Below are 12,226 nucleotides of genomic sequence, written 5' to 3' on the forward strand. Positions count from 1 at the left end.
CCCCCCTAATTCTGTAACTGCTGCACTTCTCTCTTCTGTCACTAGGCGGCATTATGGCTTGTGACTTTGGATAGGAGAAGGTCATAGGAAGGATAGATTATGAATGAATGAATGGGGTATCTCAGCCAATGGGCAGGGTTCTCTTTGGTCCCTTGGCCTGCTGGGAGCGCCTATTTATTTGGGTGGAGTCAGGTGATCGGGGTTCTGTGCCACCTGGACGGCTGTTTGGGTGGACGTATGTTATGCTGCCCTGAGCTGCTAGGCCAGAAGCCTGATACCTATCCCGGGGATGTCTGGCTGCTAGGCTGTCTGAGGGCCTAACCAGAAGCCGGAGAAGCAGTGCAGCGTTAGGACTGCAGGCTTGTAGGGAATTAGCTGTGATTGGAGGTAGAGGGGAAGTTGTCGTCACTAAGGACACGATCGCTAGCTGCCATAACCCCAGTATCCTCTTCTTCAGCGGGCGATCCACTTCAAGATAAAAGTGGTCTCTGCGGCGGATTCGCTGCGAGATCACTTTTATCGGTGCCGGGAGAGGGCCAACCCCCCCTCTCCCACCGCTCTCCGGTGTCCTCTGCTGCTTACCAGAGCCATTGCCACCAGCAGAGGTGATCGTGCCCTATCCCTGGCTTGGCATTGAGATGAGTGAGGGGAAGATGGCCCCCACCTGTCTCTATACCACTGCAGGGTGGAAGTAACGTCAAAATGTCACTTCCACCCATAGCTCTTTAAAGGGACTTTTTTTTTTATTTCTTTTTTTTTTTTTCAAATGACATAACATTTTGTATTTCTTTTTTTTTATTGCACTTTAGTGTAAATATGGGGTCTCAGGTTTTTTTTTTACTCCAGATCTCATATTTAAGTGGTCCCGTCATGCTTTTTTTCTATTACAAAGGATGTTTACATTCCTTGTAATAGGAATAAAAGTGGTGCAATTTTTTTTATTTTTTAAAGAACAGTGCAAAAAAAAATAATGATTTAAAAAGTAAAATAAATAACGAAAAATTAATTTTTAAATGCGTCTCGCTGAGCTCGCGTGCAGTAGTGAATGCATATGTGAGCAGCGCCCGCATATGAAAACATTGAAAACAGTGTTCAAACCACACATGTGAGGTATCGCTGCGATTGGTAAAGTGAGAGCAATAATTCTAGCCCTAGATCGCCTGTGTAATTTTAAACATGCAACCTGTAAAATTTTAAACGTTGCCTATGGAGATGTTTAAGGGTAAAAGTTTGGCACAATTTTGAAGTGTGACATGTTGGGTATCAATTTACTCGGCGTCACATTATCTTTTTCATAATATAAAAAAAAAAAATTGGCCTAACTTTACTGTTGTCTTATTTTTTAACTCAAAGTGTATTTTTTTTCCCCAAAAAAGTGCACTTGTGAGACCACTGCACAAATTAGGTGTGAAAGAAAGCCGCCATTTTATTCTCTAGTGTGTGTGTGTGTGTGTTATATAATTTGTGTGTTTGGGGGTTATAAGTAATTTTCTAGCAAAAATTTTTTTTTAACTTGTAAACACCAAATCTCAGAAAGACGCTCAGCCCTTAATGCGTGCTAATATTCTGTTGGCTTTGCATTGCTGAGCCCATCATCTACGACAGGGGTGCCAAACCTTTTTGAAGAGCGAAGGGCCACTTAAGCGACTTGGTAACCGGTCGCGGGCCACAGTGGGCGGAGCAGGTGGATGGCATGTACGTGTCTACTCTGCATATGCAGAGCGGACACTGACACAGCCCACTATACTTTTTAGCGGATCATATTGGAGATAGGACACAAGTCAGTGGTTTATGTCTGCCACTTGTTAGAGATGAATGGAGGGTCCAATAGGTCGGAATGACCATGTGAAAGGGGTCCAAGGCTGCTTTCACACTGATGCACTGCAGTTTACCTGCATCACGGGTGCAACGCAGTGTACCTTTTATTATATATATATATAATTTATGGGAATATGCCGCAGCATAACTGCATCATCGGGCAGCGATCTTCGATCATGGAGCGTTCCTTGTTTGCCAGTGTTCTTTGGGTTTGGCCGCTGCCCGATGATGCAGTTATGCTGCGACACATGCCCCGTTTGTTGAGGTTTCTTCCTTTGTGGACACTTAGGTCCCAATATACATTGCACGGGCTCCTCCCTTCAGGAGGGCATTGCACATGTGCCATTTATATAGTTCACACTGCGCAGGCGCCTGGCGGCTTTAAAATGGCCACCAACGCCTGCTTCAGTGCGTTGTCCAACTGCCCAGATGCCACACATGGAGAAAGGGAGCTAGATATAGCATAAGGTGGGTTTTGTTTTGTTTGTGACCAGCGTGATGCCTTATTGTTATGGCCATCTTCTATTCATTTTTTTTTTAAATATAATTTTTTATTTTTATTTTTGTTATTCCTTAACGATTCTTTGAGATTTTGCAATTATAATAAGATTCCTATAGTCAGGACTAATTAATGTGTGCTGTTTTCATCGTTTGGCTCATTTGATAATGAGTATTATTTTAGTTTGTTTTTTGTTGTCTGTTTTTAGACCTTTTGTGTGGGTTCGGTGTGGGCCATCTTTGGGTCATATGTCGCTGTGTGGTGACCCATCAGTAATTCTGGCAGACAACAAATTTGACATATATTCCATATATACATACACACAGATATTTAACCTTTGGTGTGAGATATATTCTCACTACTTTTGCTCATATATATATAAATGGTATGTACCCTGGATGGTCATGATTCTAGTCATGTGAATCTTACCTTGTTGAATATGCTTGTGATCTTCCTTTAAGGGGATCTCTCTATTCATGTCTTTTCGGATGTTGGCAACAGCAGACTTTGATGTTCTCTTTTATGGTTCATTCCTTACGTAATTAATGCCCCAGGGGACATGTATCAATGCAAAAAAAAGTTATAAAACTGCATTTTTTTTTCTCTGGATTTTGTGGTTGAATATATATTTATTGTCGTTTTCATTCAAAAAATTACAAAACATCGACATTGTAACAAAGTCATTATCAAAAAGGCCTATCGGTAAAGGGGAAAAGCTAGGGAAGGGGGAAAAGGGGACAAAGAGGGAAGGTAAAGGGGAAAGAGGAAGAGGAAGCTCCCTGCAGCAGTCCTCTCCTCAGTGCAATATATATCAAAGTGCAATGACAGATAACCTTGTAAACTAGAAACAGTCTCCAATATCGAGAGACCCGTCTCCGTGTAGGGCTATCAATCTTGGGGCCCAACCCAGAGTTAAAATCCAACTTTTACACTGTCTCTAGGAGGAGAGTACCATTTTTCGGGAATTTAATAATGCTTGAAGTGAAACAATAAAAATGAAATATTCCTTTAAATATGGGGGTGTCTATAGTATACCTGTAAAGTGACACAGTTTTCCTATGTTTAGAAGAGTACCAAAGCAAAATTACATTTTTAAAGGAAAAAAGTAATTTAAAACTGATCACTGCTGTAATGAATTGTCGGGTCTTGGCAATATAGATAATAAAATGCCCCCCCCCCCCAGTCCATTACCAGGCCCTTTGGGTCTGGTATGAATATTAAGGGGAACCTCGAACCAAAGTTTAAAAAAAATATTGTGTGGGTGTCCCCCCAAAATCCATACCAGGTCTGGATATTAAGGGGAACCTCTGCGACAAAATTTAAGAAATAGCGTAGGGGCGCCCCCCCCCAAAATCCATTCCAGGCCCTTATTCGAGCACGCAATCTGGCAGGCCGCAGGAAAATGGGGGGGGGGGACTAGAGTGCCCCCTCCTGAACTGTACCAGGCCACATGCCCTCAAAATGGGGTGGTGCTTTGGGGTCACCTTTGGGACAAGTCCTTTATTAACCACTTCAGCCCCTGACCAGAGCATGTTTTACAATTTGGCACTGTGTCGCTTTAACCGGTAATTGCACAGTCATGCAATGTTGTATCCAAACAAAAAATTGCGTCTTTTTTCCCCCACAAATAGAGCTTTCTTTCGAAAAATTTTAATTATTATTTGTTTTTTTTAATTTATAAATTAAAAAAAGACCAACAATTTTGAGAAAAAAATATTTTCTACTTTTTGTTATAAGAAAAATCCAATAAACTAAATTTTAGTCATACATTTAGACCCCATTCAAACCTGAGCGTTTTGTAGCTTGAAGCCTGAAGCTAGAGGGGAAAAAATCTATTATTCTCAATGGAGATGGTTCACATCTCCACTCCCATGTCGCCTGAAGCCGAACGCCTGAAGCTCAAACAAGTTCCGGACCCTTTTTTGTCGCTTGAATTGAGCAGATTTGGGCGTTTTTCTTTAACATTGGTGACCTTTTGCCCTGCACAAAATTGCGGTAAACGCCTCAAAAACGCAGTAAATTTGCGTGATTTTCTGCTTGAAAATGCTATGCTCAGGTGTGAATGCAGCCTCAGGCCAAAATGTATTGCTTTGTGCAAAAGTTAATAGCATCTACAAACTAGGGTACATTTTTTTCTTCTAGAATTTACATCGCTTTTGGTTTATGACTGCCTGTCTCATTTCTTGAGGTGCTAAAATGGCAGGGCAGTACAACCCCCTCCCCCCCATGACCCCATTTTGGAAAATGGACACCCCAAGAAAATTTCTGAGAGGCATGTTGAGTCCATGGAATATTTTATTTTAATTTCACCACAAGTTGCGGGAAAATAAACTTTTTTTGTCACTAAATGATATATTGCTCAAACATGCCATGGGTATATATGGAATTACACCCCAAAATACATTCTGCTTCTCCTGAGTATAGGGATACCACATGTGGGACTTTTTGGGATCCTAGCTGCGTACCGGGCCCCCGAAAACCAATCACCGCCTTCAGGATTTCTAAGGGCGTACATTTTTGATTTCACTCCTCACTACCTATCACCGTTTCGAAGGCCATAAAATGCCAAGATAGCACAACCCCCCCCCCAATGACCCCATTTTGGAAAGTAGACACCCCAAGCTATTTGCTGAGAGGCATGGTGAGTATTTTGAAGCTCTCGTTTGTTTTTGAAAATGAAGAAAGAAAAGAAAAATGTATGCAACGCCCCCCTGGGTATACTGGGAGCAGACGGTACCTCCAGAGACAGGGAGTGGCTTACATTCACCCCAGGGCTGAGTCCATGGCTATCATGAAAAGTGATAACAAATATATATCAATGCTTTAATGAATAACTTGAAAGAAGTAGTAGTAAAGAGGTTGAGGGAGCATTGCAAATACCTTTTTGTAGCAGATCACCTACTGTACAGACTCTACAGGATAAAGGACAAAACAGCTTCCTCTTAGTAGAATATTGTATAGCTGGATAGGTCTCTGCCATAGACCTAACAAACCGTACGATGTCTGGATAATCCTCTCACAGGACTTAGCAGCCAGTAGATACCTGGATAAGTCTCTCACAAACTTGGCAACCAGGAATGTGTTACCTTGATTGAATTGTAGAACAGCATCACAGTACCAGAACCTTTAAGCCGACCCGGTAGTACTCTGAGGATAGGTTAGATGTAGGTGAGTTCTCCAAGTAAGTCACCAGGCCCTTCTGAGAGACCAGCCTTCATCCTGGCTCTCTCTAGCAAGGGTCCTCCCCTGGATCTCCTCAGATTGGCTCAACTTCTTCCAAACAGGCAAGACAGCCTAAGGACCACCTCAGAAGTAGTAGGCCCCATACAGGCTTCTGGGCCTACTTGCACAGCTTGCAGCAGGGTAGCCTCCAGGCCTGATTAGAGCACATGGCATCTGTCCAATAAATACCCCCTCCCAGAATGCACAGCGGCAGGAACCTCCTACTGGGCTGTTTCTGGAAAAAAATTAATCATTACAGCTTAAAGGGGGTTGTAAAGTTATTTATTTATATTTAACTAACAAACATGTTATACTTACCTCCACTGTGCCGCTCATTTTGCACAGAGTGGCCCCGAACCTGGTCTTCTGGGGTCCATCAGCAGCTGTCTCGGCTTCCCCCCGCAAGTACTTCTCACGTTCATGTGAGCTCCCTCGCTTAGTGAGAAGGACTTGCGGGCACGCTCCTGTGATACAGCCAGCGGCTATAGCCGCTCACTGTATCACTCGGCCCGCCCCCGGCGCTCCGCATCATTGGATGTGATTGACAGCAGCGCGAGCCAATGGCTGTGCTGCTTTCAATCCATCCACTCTAGCCAATCAGTAGCCAGGCTGAGCGGCAAAGAGGATGTCGGAGGCGAGCGTGGGACTTTCGATGGGTCAGGTAAGTAAAACGGGGGGGGGGGGGGGCGGCACTGCCAGATGTTTTTTCATCTTAATGCATAGAATGCATTAAAGTGAAAAAATATTTATCTTTACAACTCCTTTTAACTAAGTTGTTATTCTTACACTGTCCTGTGGTACCAGTGACACCACCTGGCAACAGTAGGAAATACACAACACAGTCAAATTCAGAACAGAATCAAACTATAATAAATCATATTTCTATATAACTATAATAAATCATAAATCATATATTTATAAATCTGAGCTGGTTACAGCTCAGCCAAAAACTAAATTTACAATATAGCCCTATTTTTGGGAACAGGGGGCTACATGTATTTTATTTTCAAAACTTTGTGACAAAAAGCGAGGTCTGCAAAATATTCACCATACCTCTCAGCAAATATCTTGGGGTGTCTACTTTCCAAAATGGGGTCATTTGGGGAGGCTTGTGCCATCTGGGCATTCTAAGGCCTCCGAAACTGTGATGGGCGTTGAGGAGTGAAATCATAAATTTACACCCTTAGAAAACCTGAAGGCGTTGCTTGGTTTTCAGGGTCCCGTACACGGCTAGGCTCTCAAAAAGTCTCACACGTGGTATCTCCGTACTCGGGAGAAGAAACAGAATGTATTTTGGGGTGTAATTTCACATATGCCCATGGCATGTTTGAGCAATATCATTTAGTGGCAACTTTGTGCAAAAAAACAAAACAAAAAAAAACAATTTTGTCTTTTTCCCGCAACTTGTGTCACAATATAAAATATTTCATGGACTCGACATGCCTCTCAGCTTGGGGTGTCTACTCTACAAATGGGGTCATTTGGGGGGTGGGGGTTTTGAACTATCCTGGCATTTTATGCACAACATTGCAAGAAGCTTATGTCACACACCACCCACTCTTCTAACCACTTGAAGACAAAGCCCTTCCTGACACTTTTTGTTTACATGAAGAAAAACATTTTTTTTGCAAGAAAATTACTTTGAACCCCCAACATTATATATATTTTTAAAGCAAAGGCCCTACAGATTAAAATAGTAGGTATTTCATTTTTTTTCTCGCACATTATTTGAGCAGCGATTTATTTATTTTTTTCAAGCGCATTTTTGGGGGGAAAAAACACTTATTTTAATGCACTATATTGCCCAAATGTTTGATGAAATAAAAAAGATGATCTTAGGCCGAGTACATGGATACCAAACACGATATGCTTTAAGATTGCGCACAAACTCACGGTGGCAACAAACTACATACATTTTTAAAAGCCTTTACAGGTTACCACTTTAGATTTACAGAGGAGGTCTACTGCTAAAATGAATGCCCTCAATATGACCTTCGCTGTGATACCTCACATGCATGGTGCAATTGCTGTTTACATTTGACGCCAGACCAACGCTTGCATTCGACTTTGCGGAATGTAAATATCTCCTGTGGTTGCAATAGGTAGTGACAGGTACACTTTTTTTTTTTTTTTTTTTTTTTTTTTTATTGGTCTGTCCTCTGCCCTCAAAGCATCTGACCACACCAAGAAATGGGTGTGATTAAAATGTTTTCCCAATGGCAAGCTTTACATCCGGCGAAATCTAAGTCATGAAATGCTCGTCGCTTCCGGTTTCTTAGGCCATAGAGATGATTGGAGCCATTCTGGTCTCTAAACAGCTCTATGGTCAGCTGGCAGAACCATCGGCTGCATTCTCAGGTTCCCTGTTGGACAGGAGAGCCAGAGAAAACCATGGAAGACGGTGGGGGGGGGGGGGGGTGACATTTCCTCCCAGTGCTTGTAAAAGCAGTCTAGAGGCTAATTAGCTGCTAGGATTGCTTTTACATGAAAGCTGGCCGCTGGCTGAAAAGAATAATACCAAGATGATACCTAAACCCGCAGGCATCATTCTAGTATAACCACTCAAATTTCAATCAGTATGTTGCTGGTCCTTGTTGAGCATGTATTGTAATCTTTTTATTTTTTTTATGCAGCCTGTGGGCTGAATGACAAAAAAGATTAATTGGTGGGTATGCCCACCATTAGAATATTTCCCTTCATCCACCCACTTCTAATGATGGGCATACATGCACCATTTTGTTTTTAACTGTGGTGGTGAAATCACCTCCTACAGCGCTGGAGTCACGGCTTTATGTATCGTTGGAGCAAACGCTGTTGCTGTCGAGATAAATAAATCCACGCTGCAGCTGAATGGCGTACCTGAAAACAAAAGTTAACAATAAAACACAGTAAAGTATAAAAAAATTGCATACCTGAAAAGCAAACATGATAAAACATAACAATAAAACATTGTAGAATAGAATACAGTAAAAAAAGTGCAGAACAATAGACAACTATTTTATTTTATATATATATATATATAATACATTTTTTTTGTTGTGACTGTAATGGAACGACATCTTCTTTGGGGGGCTTGATAGGTAGGGGTACTCGGGAGGACATACGGAAAATGCCTCTCATGCAACCGGCTTACTGCATTTGAATTGGGAGGGTGAGGTGTAGCACTGTCTGGAAACAGAAGGGCTCTGACGATCTCTTCCTGGAATTTAAGGAAGGATCCAGTCCTTCCTGAAGCTCTGTATAGCACATGAGCGTTCACCAAAGCCAATTAAAAAAAATAAACAGACACTTTTTTTGTACCAGCGCCTGGCCTTACGGGCAACTAGGTACGTCACCAGCAACTGGTCGTTAAGGTCCACCCCTCCCATATTAAGGTTTATATTCGTGCATACAGGGCTTTCTCCACAACACCAGTCGCCGTAGGAATTTGGACCATCGTGTCTGCATGAAGGGAGGTTAAGAACGAAAACATTCTTATTATCCCTCCACTTCACAGCAAGCAAATTATTACACTTGAAGCAGGCTCTCTCCCCCAGCCTAAGACGGGAATCTAAAAGCCTCTGGGGTAAGCCCCGGCGATTAGTTAGCACGGTGACACATGCGCAAATCTGATGATCAAACAAGTGACTAAAAAGTGGCACGTACAAGTGGTACCCCTTTCTGAATAAGGGTGACCCCAAGTCCCACACAATCTTGGCAGCACTTCCTATGTAGTCAGGGCAGTTTGTCGGCTCTACGTGGCTATCTCTTCCCTTGTAAACCATAAAACTACATGTATAGCATGTGGCCCTGTCACAGAACTTATACATCTTGACCCCGTACCTGGCACGCTTGCTGGGAAGATACTGTTTGAAAGACAAGTGACCAGAAAACATAATCAGGGATTCCTCAACGCAGAAAACTTGATGGGGAGTAAACAAGTCTGCAAAATGTTGGTTGAAGTGGTTTACGAGGGGCAGAATTTTGTAGCGCCGATCGTATCCAGGGTCTCCACAAGGACGACAGAGTTCATTGTTGTTGAAATTCATGAACCACAAGATCTGCTCGTATCGTGCCCTGGTCATGGAGGCAGAGAACATGGGCATATGGTGAATTGGGTCAGTGGACCAATATGACCGCAGCTCACTCTTTTTTGGTTATGCCCATGAGGTGGGATAGGCCAAGAAAGATCTTAAATCAGGAAAGCATTAATTGGTTTCCAATCTCTGGCAAGGGAGGACTGGGGAATAGCGGCTATGTATTGAGCAGAATACAAATTGCTTTGGTCCACAATAGATCTATAGAGATCTTCGATGAAAAACAGTGAATAAAAATCAAGTGATGTAAAATCAACTGTTTCCATCTGAATGCCGGGTTGGTCAGTGAATGGGGGGAAGTATGAGTGCTGCAGAAGTGGTGGGTTCCCAATTAGGATTGGTGAATGCAGCAGGAAGGGCACTACAGGCCTATGTTTGTCTTCTTCTTGGTGGCAGAGGAACACTATATGTGCTTGCCACTTCACCAGCTTGAACTGCATTTATGGGACTCGCTACATCACCACTTGTTACTGCAGTGCTGGTTTGACTACAACCAGGGTGTACTAGGCCACTGGTGCTTGCCAGTTCACCAGAAGGGATAGCAGCATAGTACTTCTCTGCTCCATACAAGAGCCCTGCGGTTCCTGCGGTTCTTGCACCTCAACAACAGAAGATCGGGGTCTGGTACGCCTAACCTTGGCAGGGACCACAACTCTGTCATCAGAGCTATCTATCATGGAGCCGCTGTCGTCTACAGTATCGTATTCTGAGCCTGAATCTGACAGATGAGCGACTTCCTCTTCACTATCTGTCAAGTTTAGAAACATGTAGGCCTCTTCACTAGTGTACCTTTTTGATTTGCCATTTTTGGCTCCAAATTTACTAGTACACTAGTGAGATTCACAGGTAAAAAATCTCCTGACTGTTAGCGACTGATTCAAACTCTACCAAAAAAACTGTTAGTGATCGCAGGGATCAGGCCAGACTTTGAGAATGCTGCAGTTGTGTGTGTTTAGTGTTTTGTAAGTGACAGTGATCGATCAATACTGCACTTGGGTGGGCTGGGCGGAGGGGCAAAATGCAGGTGCGAGCAGGTATCTGGGCTGATCCCAGATTTTTGGGAACTCTAAACTGCTGGGGACGCTAGTATAGAACTGATCAGATATTGATCTGTTCAGATACTAAACCACTAAGGGAGGTGTGTGGGTGTTAGCGTTACTGGCACTAACCTAACGCTACCTGGGGCGACGCAGACCCTATCTGACCCTAAAACCTAACTGTTATCACCTGCCTGCCGATCAGGGGGTTAAACCTTTATTGGGTAATAAATGGTAGGTGCCCTGGCACTATAAAAAAAAAAAAAACTAACCAGCATCACCCATAACATTTATATGGTGGTCACTGGTGAAAGGGTTAACTAGGGAGCAATCGGGGTTAAAACCTTTATTAAGTAGTATATGGGGGTACCTGACGCTGAACCTAAATACTTACTTGGCTACCTAGTGTCACCTGTGACACTAATACGACAATCAAAAAAAAGATTGCTTACTGACACTGGCGACAGGGGTTAACTGGGGGGTGATCAAAGGGGTTAAACCTGTATAAGGGGGGTTGGGGGGTACCCTAGACCTAAAGGGGCCTACCACTAACTGCCCTACCACTTATAAAAGTCACAAATGACACCAATCCAGTGATCAGTAAAAAAAATAAAAACAGCTATTTTCACTGACAGGGTGCAGGGGGGTGATTGGGGGGGTGATTTGTGTGCCTGCGTGTTCTACTGTTAGTGTAGTGTTTGTGCACTTACTTGATGTATTCTCTCCTTGCGCACCGCACCAAAAAGACCGTCACGGGGAGAGATGACATCACTTCCTCTGCTGTTTACATTACAGATGCAGAGAAAGCTTCTCATTTGCCAGGAGCGATCGCAAGATGGTGGCCATGAATCAGTGGCCTCCCCCTCAGCACGGATCACTCCTGGAACGATGCCGACTGCCTCGGGCCCGCAGGAGGGGAGTAACGTACCCATATGCCTGTGCCATTCTGCCGCAGTATATCTGCGGGCGGCAGTCAGGAAGTGAAAAAAGTAAAAGCAAGCAATAAAAATGTCCTGCGATGTCCCACCAGGCATGATATTTAAAGAAATATTTCATTTTTATTGTTTCACTTTAAGCATTATTAAAATCACTGCTCCTGAAAAAACAGCCATTTTTAAAACTTCTTTTTTGCATTGATATATGTCCCCTGTGGCAGGACCCAGTTCCCCAAACAATTTTTGTGGCAATAATTTGCATATAAGCCTTTAAAATTAGCACTTTTGGTTTTTCATGTTCGTGTCCCGTAGACTTTAATGGTGTTCTGTGGCTTTTCGAATTTGCCGCGAACACCACATAATGCTCGCTGTTTGGCGAACACCCAACTTACGCTCGACTCAAACATCTTGCTCAGATTGGTCTTAAAAGAATGATCCTTCATGAATCATTGCTGATTACTGCTAATGATACATTTTTTATTACTGAAATCTTGTATACAGGGGCGTCGGTGGCTAGGGGGGGCTGGAGTCTCAGGAAGGCACCGTCCAATTGTTAGCCCCGAGCACCACCGGCCGCCGCAGAGTGGGGACAGATCTGATCCACCAAGTGCGGCCGAGTGACATAGCAGGTCCCGCCTT

This window comes from Lithobates pipiens, unplaced genomic scaffold (genome assembly GCF_037356315.1).
Source record: "Lithobates pipiens isolate NorthernLeopardFrog02 unplaced genomic scaffold, aLitPip1_a1.2 Scaffold_22, whole genome shotgun sequence".
Taxonomy (NCBI): domain Eukaryota; kingdom Metazoa; phylum Chordata; class Amphibia; order Anura; family Ranidae; genus Lithobates; species Lithobates pipiens.